Source organism: Arachis hypogaea, chromosome 10 (assembly GCF_003086295.3).
Source record: "Arachis hypogaea cultivar Tifrunner chromosome 10, arahy.Tifrunner.gnm2.J5K5, whole genome shotgun sequence".
NCBI lineage: Eukaryota > Viridiplantae > Streptophyta > Magnoliopsida > Fabales > Fabaceae > Arachis > Arachis hypogaea.
This window is the reverse complement of record NC_092045.1, coordinates 81,459,883-81,474,132: the sequence shown is the minus strand read 5'-3', so window position 1 is coordinate 81,474,132 and position 14,250 is coordinate 81,459,883. Positions and strand designations below refer to the sequence as shown.

General features: G+C 37.4%; 1 non-coding gene across 1 annotated transcript; it reads right to left on the bottom strand.

Moving 5' to 3' along the window:
• Positions 1 to 11,061: 11,061 nt before the first annotated feature.
• Positions 11,062 to 11,165, bottom strand: LOC112719481 (small nucleolar RNA R71). Its single transcript, XR_003161782.1, has one exon. It is a non-coding gene; the product is annotated as a small nucleolar RNA R71 (small nucleolar RNA).
• Between the last annotated feature and the right edge of the window lie 3,085 nt (positions 11,166 to 14,250).

The following is a 14,250-nucleotide window of genomic DNA, read 5'->3' as shown; positions in this document are numbered from 1 at the left end:
TTAAATAAGAAATGAAATAGGAGAAGAAGTAAGAATAGCAAAAAGAACTAAGGTATCACAAACAGTTACTCGTTGATAGGAAACACTCTGAGGTATAAAAATATGATTGATAATTAGGTGAAGTAGCACTCTTACAGGACCAAGAGCCTTATGAGTCAGAATCATCCCATCAAGTGCAGAGAAATTTTCACAAGTTTGAGTCAGAGAAATCTAATAAGAGATCCCAACTTGAGAATCCCACTTTCCAGTCATGTATGTAGTTGCTCCTTCATCAGTATATCCTAATGCAGCACTGATTATTTCTCTGTTGAGAGTTAAGTGAACCTTCTTGACATAGGAGTGAATCGCTCCGTCATGGTACATCATGTTTGCCTAGAACTCACAAACCAGAGATGGATAAATAGGCTTTTGAATGTTGAATGATGGAGTCCACTTCAGATTATCAAACAGAGTAGAAAAGTTGATGCCTTTTACAGTCAGTGTCTCCAAATTCACTATGTGTGAGACACATAGGTGACGTTTAGCCAGAACTTGATTGTGGAATTCATAGGCAGCACAAGAGTTGAATCTAGCCGGATCAAAGTGAGAATGACCCTTGTTGAACTTGTTTTTGAAGTCGAGAGAGTCCAAGTTTGGCGGTTCTCTAGTGTTGCAGAGGGTGTAGCCTTTTGAGCGTTGAGAACTGTGGCCAAAGGGGTGAGGAGTGGATCATCGTGGTGGTGATGAGGCAGATGGAGATGACTGGGAAGCTTCTTCGTCTTCGGCCATAGGCCCCTTTTCCTTTTCAGGCTACTTGCGAGATGAAGATCTTTGATGGATGACCTTTTTTCTCATGGCTTCTGTTGAATGTGAAGAGGGGGATGAGGATGAAGTGGAGTGAATGTGGATATGAGTGTGAGTGTGAGGAGTAGAAGAAGATGGAGAAATTTTGGAATGTGGGGTTCGGCTGCTTCTCCTAAGCGCTACCTTCTTTTTCATAATGAGAGAGAAAGAAGTAGACGGTGAGAATGTGAAGGGATGGCCAAAGAGGGTGGTTTGTGGAGAGAGGGAGTAACCGCATTAAATGCTGAGTGGAGAGAGGTTTATTAGAATAATGATCATTTAATAGAACGATTATCAACAAGGAAGGTTTTTTTTAAATAAAAAAGTAATTGTATGATTTGTTCCTTGAATTAAGGGAGATAGTAAGGGAAAAGATTATGATTTGACAAGAACTCCTTCCTACAAGATATGATGTGATAACTTCCCAAAAAGAATTATTTAAAAATGAGGAACTCAAAATAGGCCAAAGTCATGGAGAAGGTCAAAGAAGGATTGGTTGTGCCCAAGTTTATTAGCATCAAGTTCAGTCTCCCCCTGTATCATAGCCTGTGTTCATCACGTCCTCAAATTTGTCTCCTCCCTTCCTACGAGACAAAACAAACAGATTCATCAAAAATCACAATTAATCAACAGAATTCAAATCCAACATACCCAAACTGTTCCTCAATAAACAGAACCTATCCTCACACAAAGGTTTAGTGAATATATCAGCAAGTTGTTCTTCGGATTTCACAAATTGAATATCAATAGTACCTTTTTGCACATATTCTCTAATAAAATGATATCTAATTTCAATGTGCTTAGTTCTAGAGTGCAGAACAGGATTTTTAGATATGTTTATAGCATTCATATTATCACAAAATAAATGTATGCTATTGATTTTCAATTTATAATCCTCTAACTGAGTTTTTGAACAAATTAATTGTGAACAACAAGCAGAGGTAGATATATATTCAGCTTCAGCTGTGGATAAAGCAACTGTGGCTTGTTTCTTGCTTGACCACATGTTTAGTGATCTTCCAAGGAAGCAACACATTCCGGATGTGCTCCTTCTATCCACCTGATCTTTTGCATAATCTGCATCACAAAACCCTACTGCACAAAAGTCATCAGATTTATGATACCATAAGCCATAATCACATGTTCCCTTAATGTATCTAATGATTCTTTTGACGGCCAAAAGATGGGATTCTTTTGGATGAGATTGAAACCTTGAACATACACCCACACTTTGGACAATATCCGGCCTAGAGGAAGTAAGATACATGAGTGAGCCAATCATTCCTCTAGACCGTGTCTCAGCCACATCTTTGCCACTTTCATCCTTTTCAAGTTTAGTATTTGGATGCATAGGTGTTCCCATAGGTTTGAAATTTTCTAGGCCAAATTTCTTGATTAATTCTTTTGCATATTTTCCCTGGTAAATAAAAATGCCAATAGAAGTTTGTTTAATTTGGAGACCAAGAAAGAAAGTTAGTTCTCCCATTAAACTCATTTCAAACTCACTAGTCATGAGTTTTCCAAACTCTTCACACAATGATTCATTGGTCGATCCAAACACTATATCATCTACATAAACTTGAACAAGAAGAATGTTATCATTAGATACTTTGATAAATAAAGTAGTATCGGTGGTACCCCTTTGAAAGTGATCTTCCAATAAGAAGGCAATAAGCCTTTCATACCAAGCTCTTGGAGCTTGCCTAAGGCTATAAAGAGCCTTTGAAAGTTGAAAAACATGATTTGGAAATTCTTTATTTTCAAAATCGGGGGGGGGGGGGGGTTGTGCCACAAATACTTCTCTATCTATAAAGCCATTAAGGAAAGCACATTTAACATCCATTTGGAACATTTTAAAGCCCTTATGGGCAGCATAGGCAAGAAGCAACCTAATTGCTTCCATTCTTGCTACCGGAGCAAAAGACTCATCAAAATCAATGCCTTCTTCTTGATCGTAACCTTGGGCCACTAATCTAGCCTTGTTACAAATAACACTACCATCCTCACCCAATTTATTTTTAAAGATCCACTTTGTATCAGTTACTTTCTTACCGTTTGGATTGGATACAAGTGTCCAAACCTCATTCTTTTTGAATTGAGCTAGCTCTTCTTCCATGGCTTTGACCCAAGAGGGGTCTTCAAGAGCTTGCTTCACATTGAGAGGCTACATTTGGGACAAGAAAGCAACATTGCTTTGTTTGGCTTGCTTCTTGGTTGAGGATCTTGTGGTTACACCTTGGGAAGGATCACCAATGATAAAATCATGAGGATAACCCTTCAAAGACTTCCAATCTCTTCGCCTTCAAAGTAAGGTTTTTCCTTGATGAGCTTCAGCAGACTGGTCTATTCTGGATTCTCTGACTGGTTCAGGAGACAAAACTGAAATGTCTCCTCCATTCTGATGAGACATTTCTGGACGGATAGGTTCTTTATTTGGGATAGTGTTGGGATTTTCTTGACTTGGTTGATGGTTCACATCAGCTTTACTTCCTGTATCATGATCTAAAATGGCACTGGGAATTGAATTAGTATCACAAAATGACACATGTATGGATTCCGCTATGATCTTATGTTCATTGAGGTAAATTCTGAATGCCTTGCTAGTGGTGGAGTATCTAACAAACATTCCTTCATAGGATTTTGGATCAAATTTTTCAAGGTTTTTTTATTGTTAATTACAAAGCACTTGCATCCAAAAATGTGGAAATACTTAATATTAGGTGGGGTTCCTTTCCATAGCTCATAAGGAGTTTTCTTTAATCCTTTTCGAATGATAGTCCTATTCAAAATATAGCAAGCTGTATTCACAGGTTCAGCCCACAAAAATTTTGGAATATCATTTTTACAAAGCATAGCCCTAGTCATTTCATGAAGGCTTCTATTCCTTCTTTCAACTACCCCATTTTGTTGAGGAGTTCTAGGACATGAAAAATTATGTGCAATTCCAAAATCATCACAAAATTTTTCAAACTCATGATTTTCAAACTCTTTTCCATGCTCACTTCTCAAGTAGGCAATTTTTAAATCTTTTTCATTTTGAATTCTTTTACAAAGAGATGAAAAAGCATGGAAAGCATCATTCTTATGAGCAAAGAAGAGTACCCAACCAAATCTAGAGTAGTCATCCAATACCACCAAATTATAATGTTTACCTCCTAAACTTTGAGTTCTAGTGGGACCAAAAAGATCAATATGCAACATTTCTAATGGCCTTTTAGTGGAATTCCATCTTTAGGTTTAAAAGAGGATTTTACTTGTTTGCCTAATTGACAAGCATCACAAGTAATATCCTTATCAAATTTGATATTAGAAATTCCTCTCACTAAGTTCTTCTTAACAAGCTTAGAAATTTGGTACATGCTTGCATGACCCAATTTCTTATGTCAAAGCCATTTTTCAAATTCAAGTGATGTAAAACATGTCACCTTTTGATCTTTTAAATCCTCAAAAGTTAATCCATACACATTATTATACCTTTTAGCTTCAAACAAGATTTCTCCAGATTTTTCACACACAACTAAGCAGTCCAATTTTCTAAAAATAACTTTATAAACAAGATCACATAATTGGCTAATGCTTAGTAAATTGTGTTTCAGCCTATCAACAAGTAGAATATCATTTATGAAAGAAGAAAAGCACTTACCAACTTTACTTATGGCCACTATCATTCCTTTACCATTATCACCGAAAGTGACAAACCCTCCATCATATTCATCAAGCTTAATGAAGAAGGTTGCCTTTCCGGTCATATGCCTAGAACATCCACTATCCATGTACCACATATTGTCCTTCCGCTTGGATGCTAGGCAAACCTACAAAATAAACTTAAGTGACCTTAGGTATCCAAATATTTTTGGATCCTTTGACGTTAAACCATCTTCTTTGTCCCAAAGCATTGTAATCACAAACAATTTTACAAACTTTGTTTTTAATCATTCTTTCAATAAAAAAACATTGAATGGGAAAATGACCACTCCGATTGCAAAATTTACAAAACCTTGGAGCTGCTGTTTACTAAAGCTTGTTGGGTTTTGAAACCTTGTATCATTTGAAGAGGATGCCAATTTGGTAAAACAAGGTTTTTTTAACAGATTTTAAGGCTTTATGAAAACCCAAACCAGCTTTATCATAAAGAGGTTTTTGACTAGTCAAGAGTTGATTTAGATTTTCAGAACTTTGAGTAAAGTTGGCTAAGTCTTCTTTAGGCCTTCTTATCTCTTTATGCAACCAATCATTTTCCTCAAAGTAGTTCAGATTTACGGTCACAGAATGGTGGTATTCACAGCTTTTAAGTTGAGCTTTTAACTGCTTGTTTTCTTCAACAAGTTCAACAGCAATTTCAACCTCCATTAATTTATCTTTGAAAAAACCATTTTTAGATTTAAGAATAGTGATTTGTGATTCAAGATCTTGGTTTTCACGTAGGAAGCATCTGGTTTTTTCAGAAAGATGATCAATCATAAGATGAAGATCTTCAGTGTCAGGATTATGAAATACTACCTGTTCAACGTGATCAGCCATAAGGCACGGTTGAGACTTGGTTTCTGATTCTTCATCTTCTTCTGAGTCGTTTTCCAAGTCTTCCCAAGAAGCCATCAATCTTTTCTTCCTTCCTTTCTTTGGCTTCTCCTCCTTCTTCAACTTTGGGCAATCGGATTTGAAGTGCCCAGCCTCTTTGCAGTTGTAGCAGATCACTTTACTGAAGTCTTTCTTTGGTTTCCGTGAGCCGCTTCGTTTGCTTATTTCCTTCAATTTCACCATTTTCCTGAATTTTTTTGCAAATAAAACAAATTCATTTTCAGAAGAGTTATCACTGGATTCATCATTCGGAGGGTTAGTAATAGATTTGAGAGCTATTCCTTTTCTTTTTGAATCTTTTTTCAAATATGTGTTTTCAAAGGCAAGTAAATTTCCTCTCAAGTCATCATAAGTCATAGAATCAAGACCACTACTCTTAGATATCACTATTGCCTTAGTTTCTCACTCTTTTGTGAGACTTCTCAAAATTCTCCTCACAAGCACAAATCCAGGATATGTGATCTCCATAGCATCCAAGCCATTAATGATGATGTTGAATCTTTCAAACAGTTCATCTATCGATTCTCCTTCCTTCATTGAGAACATTTCATACTCTCTGTTTAGCATGTCAATTCTGGTCTTCTTCACTAGGGTTGTACCTTCATGAGTGATTTGAAGTTTGTCCTAGATTTTCTTTGCCGTTGTGCATCGTGATACCCATCGGTATTCCTAGAAGCTGATTGCATAGTTGAGCAAGTTGATAGCCTTGGCATTGAGCTCCACCTTTTTTCTGTCTTCTTCAGTCCAAATGGCTTCGCCTTGAGAGAGACCACTCCATCAGCACTTGTAGTGGCTGGAAATTAAGGACCTTCCAGGATTATCTTCTAGAGTCTGTAATCTATTGCTTGCACAAACATCTTCATTCTTTCCTTCCAATAAGTATAGTTCTTTCCATTAAAGAGAGGAGGTCTGTTGCTTGACTGCCCTTCTGTCAAAGTGTCGGACACCAGGTTTGAGACACTGTTATCCGCTATAAGGATCTTTTCTCCAAACTGCAAAGCTTGATCTCTTTAAGACCAAGCTCTTATATCAATTGATGGTTATCAGTTGCTAAGAAAAGGGGGGTTGAATCTTAACCCCTTTTTCTCTTAGTAACACTTGCTGCCTTTCAGATCGCTTTGAGGAGATATTCTTGCTTTTTGTCCCGTACCTAGCCAAGAGATATCTTCTTTTTATCTCATAACCAGGCAAGAGATATTTTTCAGTTTTGTCTTCTATGCAGCAGAAACAGAAATGGAGTAGAAGAGAGAGAGAATCACACCAAGAAATATCCTGGTTCAGTTGCTAAGTGCAATGCAGCCTACATCCAGTCTCCATCACAACTATGACGGAATTTCACTATAATCATACAGATTACAAACATAAATTCTCCCTAGGAACTACCCTTTCTATCCGGGACAAGTCCAGAATCTATCCCCAATCCAGAACTTGACTTAGTCACCTACCAAGCTTTCAACTTCTAGGTGCTAACCCAACTTGTAAGGAGATTCCCACATAATCATGAAACACAATACAGATGTACAAAGGACCTCTAAGACATCTATGGCTTTTTCTTTTAATTTTGTACCCTTTGCCTTTTTCCGCTCACTGGCTTTTTTTTACAAACCTCACACAGTTTGCCTTTTTCACCATAAGACTCAAGACAAACAAAAATAAATAGAAAAATACAACATGAAACACATTGAAGGAAAAGAACTTCTATTAGCTTGGGTAGTTATGAAAACTCTGTGCTTTTTACTCCTTTTCTCCTTGCTTAAAGCCTTGTGATGAACGGATAATTTATACGCTTTTTGGCATTGTTTTTATATAGTTTTTAGTAAGTTTAAGCTACTTTTAGGGATGTTTTCATTAGTTTTTATGTTAAATTCACATTTCTGGACTTTACTATGGGTTTGTGTGTTTTTCTGTGATTTCAGGTAAATTCTGACTGAAATTGAGGGATTTGAGCAAAACTCTGAAAAAGGCTGACAAAAGGACTGCTGATGCTGTTGGAATCTGACCTCCCTGCACTCGAAATGGATTTTCTGGAGCTATAGAACTCCAATTGGCGCGCTCTCAACGGCGTTGGAAAGTAGACATCCAGGGCTTTCCAGCAATATATAATAGTCCACACTTTATTCGAAGAATGACGACGTAACTTGGCGTTAAACGCCAAGTACACGCTGCTGTCTGGAGTTAAACGCTAGAAAAACGTCATGATCCGGAGTTAAACGCCCAAAACACGTCATAACTCAAAGTTTAACGCCAAGAAATGCCTTAGCTCGTGGAATGATCAAGCTCAGCCCAAACATACACCAAGTGGGCCCCGGAAGTGGATTTATACATCAATTACTTACTCATGTAAACCCTAGTAGCTAGTCAAGTATATATAGAACATTTATCTATTGTATTAGATGTCTTTTGACCACGTTTCATCTTTGGTCTCAGTTTTGTTTTATTCTTCATCTTAGGAGATCATTGATCACGTTTAGGGAGGCTGGCCATTCGGCCATTCCTGGACCCTTTGCTTATGTATTTTCAACAGTGGAGTTTCTGCACACGATAGATTAAGGGTGTGGAGCTCTGCTATACCTCAAGTATTAATGAAATTCTATTATCTTTTATTCAAATCTCTCTTATTCTTATTCCAAGATATTCATTCGTACCCAAGAACATGATGAATGTGATGAGTCAGATTACCCTCATTATTATTCTCACTTATGAATGTGAGTGATTGACAACCACTTCCGTTCTACATGCAACTGAGCTTGAATGTATATCTCTTAGATTCCCCAACAGAATCTTCGTGGTATAAGCTAGATAGATGGCGGCATTTATGAGGATCCGGAAAGTCTCACCTTGTCTGTGGTATTCCGAGTAGGATCCTGGGAATCCGGAAAGTCTCACCTTGTCTGTGGTATTCCGAGTAGGATTCCGGTAATGAATGACTGTGACGTGCTTCAAACCTGTAACCTGCTGGGCGTTAGTGACAGACGCAAAAGAGGGATTCTATTCCAGTAGGGGAGGGAACCAACCGGTGATTAGCCGTACTGTGACAGAGTACGTGAGCATTAGTTTTCACTGCGAGGATGGGATGTAGCCATCAGCCATGGGTGATGCCTCCAGACTGGTTAGCTATGCGAGTGACAGCCGCATAGGATATTTCCCCGAGAGGAAGAAAGTAGCCACAGTTGATGGTGAACCCCTATACAAAGCTTGCCATGGAAAGGAGTAAGAAGGATTGAGTAGAAGCAGTAGGAGAGCAGGCGTCCCTGGGCTCTACAGCATCTCCATCCGCTTATCTGAAATTCCTACCAATGAATCTGCATAAGTATTCTATCCCTTTTATTATTTCCTTTTATTATTTTATTTTGAATCTAATCAAGTATCATGTTTAATTCGCCTGACTGAGATTTACAAGGTGACCATAGCTTGCTTCATACCAACAATCTCTGTGGATTCGACCCTTACTCACGTAAGGTTTATTACTTGGACGACCCAGTACACTTGCTGGTTAGTTGAACGGAGTTGTGAGAATAAACAGTGCCCTAAGAGTAAATATATGCTAAAGCTCAAAAGATAGAAATCACAATTTCGTCCACCAAGTTTTTGGCGCCGTTGCCGGGGATTGTTCGAGTATGGACAACTGACGGTTCATCTTGTTGCTCAGATTAGGTAATTTTCTTTTCAAAAATCTTTTTCAAAATTTTTCTTTTATTTTTCGTTTTTCTAAACTTTATTTTCGAAAAATTAATAAAAATTCAAAAAAAATTCATAAAATCATAAAAAAAAATATTTTGTGTTTCTTGTTTGAGTCTTGTGTTAATTTTTAAGTTTGGTGTCAATTGCATGTTTTTAAAATTTTTCTTGCATTTTTCGAAAATCTCATGCATTCATAGTGTTCTTCATGATCTTCAAGTTGTTCTTGATAAGTCCTCTTGTTTGATCTTGATGTTTTCTTATTTTGTGTCTTTCCTTGTTTTTCTTGTGCACTTTTGCATTCATATTTTCCATGCATTAAAGATTTCTAAGTTTGGTGTCTTGCATGTTTTCTTTGCATCAAAAATTTTTCAAAATAATGTTCTTGATGTTCATCATGATCTTCAAAGTGTTCTTGGTGTTCATCTTGACATTCATAGCATTCTTGCATGCATCTTGTGTCTTGATCCAAAATTTTCATGTTTTGGGTCATTTTTGTGTTTTTCATTAAAAATTCAAAAAAATCAAAAAAATCTTTTCCTTATTTTCCTCCAAATTTTCGAAATTTTGGGTTGACTTGGTCAAAAATTTTTAAAATTAGTTGTTTCTTACAAGTCAAGTCAAAATTTCAATTTTAAAAATCTTATCTTTTCAAAATCTTTTTCAAAAATCATATCTTTTTCATTTTTTTTATTAAATTTCGAAAATTTCAAAAATCTTTTTCAAAATATTTTCAAAATATTTTTCTTATCTTTATATCAAATTTTCGAAAATTAACTAACAAGTAATGTGATAGGTTCAAAAATTTGAAGTTTGTTACTTTCTTGTTAAGAAAGGTTCAATCTTTAAGTTCTAGAATCTTATCTTGTAGTTTCTTGTTAGTTAAGTAATTTTAAAAATTAAATCATTTTCAAAATAACTTTTTCAAATATATCTTTTTATCTTTTATCTTATCTTTTTCAAAAATTTTATCTTTTTCAAAATTTGATTTCAAAATATCTTATCTAACTTCTTATCTTCTTATCTTTTTCAAAATTTGACTTCAAATCTTTTTCAAATCAACTAACTAACTTTTTGTTTGTTTCTTATCTTTTTCAAAACCAACTAACTACCTATCCCTCTCTAATTTTCGAAAACTCTCCCTCTCTTTTTCAAAAATTCTTTTTGTTTTAAATTTTAATTTTAATTATATTTTGTCTTTGATTTTCGAAAATACTAACCCCTTTTTCAAAAATTATTTTCGAATTTTTTTCTCCCTCTCTTCTCTTCTTCTATTTAATTAATTAATTATTAACACTTCTCTTCACCCCCTATCCTTACTCTTTATACAGATTATTCATTCTTTTTCATTCTTCTCCCCTTTCTCTTTCTACTAACATAAAGGAATCTCTATACTGTGACATAGAGGATTCCTTTTTCTTTTCTTGTTTTTTTCTCTTTCATATGAGCAGGAACAGGGAAAAGGGCACTCTTGTTGAAGTTGATCCAGAACCTGAAAGGACTCTGAAGAGAAAATTAAGAGAAGCTAAATTACAACAATCCAGAAACAACCTTTCAGAAACTTTCGAACAAGAGAAGGACATGGCAGCCGAAAATAATAATAATAATAATGCAAGGAGAATGCTTGGTGACTTCACAAAGCCAACGTCCAAGTTTGATGGAAGAAGCATCTCCATTCCTGCCATTGGAGCCAATAACTTTGAGCTTAAGCCTCAACTAGTTGCTTTAATGCAACAAAACTGCAAGTTTAATGGACTTCCATCTGAAGATCCTTATCAGTTCTTAACTGAGTTCTTGCAGATCTGTGAGACTGTAAAGACGAATGGAGTTGATCCTGAAGTCTACAGACTCATGCTTTTCCCTTTTGCTGTAAGAGACAGAGCTAGAATATGGTTGGATTCACAACCTAAGGATAGCCTGGACTCCTGGGATAAGCTGGTTACTGCCTTCTTAGATAAATTCTTTCCTCCTCAAAAGCTGAGCAAGCTGAGAGTGGATGTTCAAACCTTCAAACAAAAAGATGGTGAATCCCTCTATGAAGCTTGGGAAAGATACAAGCAGTTGACCAAAAGATGTCCATCTGACATGTTTTCAGAATGGACCATGTTAGATATATTCTATTATGGTCTCTCTGAATTTTCGAAAATGTCACTGGACCATTCTGCAGGTGGATCTATTCACCTGAAGAAAACGCCTGAAGAGGCTCAAGAACTCATTGACATGGTTGCAAACAACCAGTTCATGTATACCTCTGAGAGGAATTCCGTGAATAATGGGGTACCTCAGAAGAAAGGAGTTCTTGAAATTGATGCTCTGAATGCCATATTGGCTCAGAACAAAGTGTTGACTCAACAGGTCAACATGATCTCTCAAAATCTGAATGGATTGCAACATGCATCCAACAGTACTAGAGAGGCAGCTTCTGAAGAAGCTTATGATCCTGAAAACCCTGCCATGGCAGAGGTTAATTACATGGGTGAACCTTATGGAAACACCTATAACCCATCATGGAGAAATCATCCAAATTTCTCCTGGAAGGATAAACAAAAGCCTCAACAAGGCTTTAATAATGGTGGACGCAATAGGCTGAACAATAGTAAGCCATATCCATCATCTTCTCAGCAACAGACAGAGAACTCTGAACAAAACAATTCTAATTTAGCCAATATAGTCTCTGATCTGTCAAAGGCCACTTTTAGTTTCATAAATGAAACCAGATCTTCCATTAGAAATCTGGAAGCACAAGTGGGCCAGCTGAGTAAGAAAGTTATTGAAACTCCTCCCAGTACTCTCCCAAGCAATACAGAAGAAAATCCAAAAGGAGAGTGCAAGGCCATTGATTTAATCAAAGTGGCCGAATGCATAGGGGAGGAGGAGGACGAAAATCCTAGTGAGGAAGACCTCCTGGGACGTTCCTCAAGCAAGAAGGAGTTTCCTATTAAGGATCATGAGGAATCTGAGGCTCAATTAGAGACCATAGAGATTCCATTAAATCTCCTTCTGCCATTCATGAGCTCTGAAGAATATTCATCCTCTGAAGAGGATGAAGATGTGACTGGAGAGCAAGTTGCTCAATATCTAGGAGCTATCATGAAGCTGAATGCCAAGCTATTTGGTAATGAGACTTGGGAAAGTGAACCTCCCTTGCTCATTAGTGATTTAGATACTTGGATTCAGGAAACTCTACCTCAAAATAAACTCTATGTGATCTTGGGTTAGGGATAAATATTATGCCACTCTCTGTAATGGAGAAGCTGGGAATCATTGAGGTACAACCTGCCTTGTTCTCATTACAATTGGCAGACAAGTCAATGAGACAAGCTTATGGAATGGTAGAGGACGTACTAGTAAAGGTTGAAGACCTTTACATCCCTGCTGATTTCATAATCCTAGATACTAGGAAGGAAGATGATGAATGCATCATCCTAGGAAGACCTTTCCTAGCCACAGCAGAAGCTGTGATAGATGTCAACAGAGGAGAGTTAGTCCTTCAATTGAATGGGGAATACCTTGTGTTTCAAGCACATGGTCATCCCTCTGTGACAAAAGAGAGTAAGCATGAAGAGCTTCTCTCAGTTCAAGGTCAAGAAGAGCCCGCACAGTCAAACTCTAAGTTTGGTGTTGTGAGGCCACAACCAAACTCTAAGTTTGGTGTTCAAATTCCATATCCAAACTCTAAGTTTGGTGTGGAGACAACACACTAAATTGACCTGATCATCTTGTGGCTCCATGAGAGCCACTGTCAAGCTATTGACATTAAAGAAGCGCTTGTTGGGAGGCAACCCAATTTTATTTATCTAGTTTTATTTTATTTTTGATGTTATTTTTGTGTTGAATTAGGTACATGATCATGAGGAGTCACGAAAAAATCAAAAAAATTAAAAACAGAGTCAAAAACAGAAGAAAAAACTTTTTCACCCTGGAGGACGCACGGGCTGGCGTTCAACGCCCAGAAGATGCATCTGGCTGGCGTTCAACGCCAGAACAGAGCATCTTTCTGGCGCTGAACGCCCAAAACAAGCTACATCCTGGCGTTTAACGCCAGGATGCGCACACAGAGGACAATCTGGCGCTGAACGCCAGAAACAAGCTTGAAACTGGCGTTCAACGCCAGAAACAAGCATCACATGGGAGTTTAACGCCCAGAACATGCACCAATGGGCGTTTGAACGCCAGAATGATGCATTGATGAGCGGATAATTTGTATGCTTTTTGGCATTGTTTTTAGTATGTTTTTAGTATGATCTAGTTAGATTTTAGTATATTTTTATTAGTTTTTAGCTAAAATTCACTTTTCTGGACTTTACTATGAGTTTGTGTGTTTTTCTGTGATTTCAGGTATTTTCTGGCTGAAATTGAGGGTCCTGAGCAAAAATCTGATTCCGAGACCAAAAAGGACTGCAGATGCTGTTGGATTCTGACCTCCCTGCACTCGAAGTGGATTTTCTGGAGCTACAGAAGCCCAATTGGCCCGCTCTCAACGGCATTGGAAAGTAGACATCCTGGGCTTTCCGGCAATATATGATAGTCCATACTTTGCCCAAGATTTGATGGCCCAAACCGGCGTAGCAAATCAGCATCAGAAATTCCAGCGTTAAACGCCGGAACTGGCATAAAACTTGGAGTTAAACGCCCAAACTGGCATGAAAGCTGGCGTTTAACTCCAGAAAAGGTCTCTACACGAAAATGCTTCATTGCTCAGCCCAAGCACACACCAAGTGGACCCAGAAGTGGATTTTTACGTCATTTACTCATTTCTGTACACCCTAGGCTACTAGTTTACTATTAATAGGATCTTCTGACATTGTATCTGTACCTTATGACCTCATGACATTTTACACCCTTCTTTGTGTACTTTCTACAGCATGAGTCTCTAAACCCCATGGTTGGGGGTGAGGAGCTCTGCTGTGTCTTGATGGATTAATGCAATTACTACTGTTTCTCACTCAATCATGCTTGCTTCCATTCTAAGATAATACTTGTTCTTAATCCGGATGAATGTGATGATCCGTGACAATCATCATCATTCTCAACTATGAACGCGTGCCTGACAACCACCTCCGTTCTACCTCAGATTAAGTAGTTATCTCTTGGGTTCTTTAACCGAAATCTTCGTGGTATAAGCTAGAATTGATGGCGGCATTCAAGAGAATCTGGAAGGTCTAAACCTTG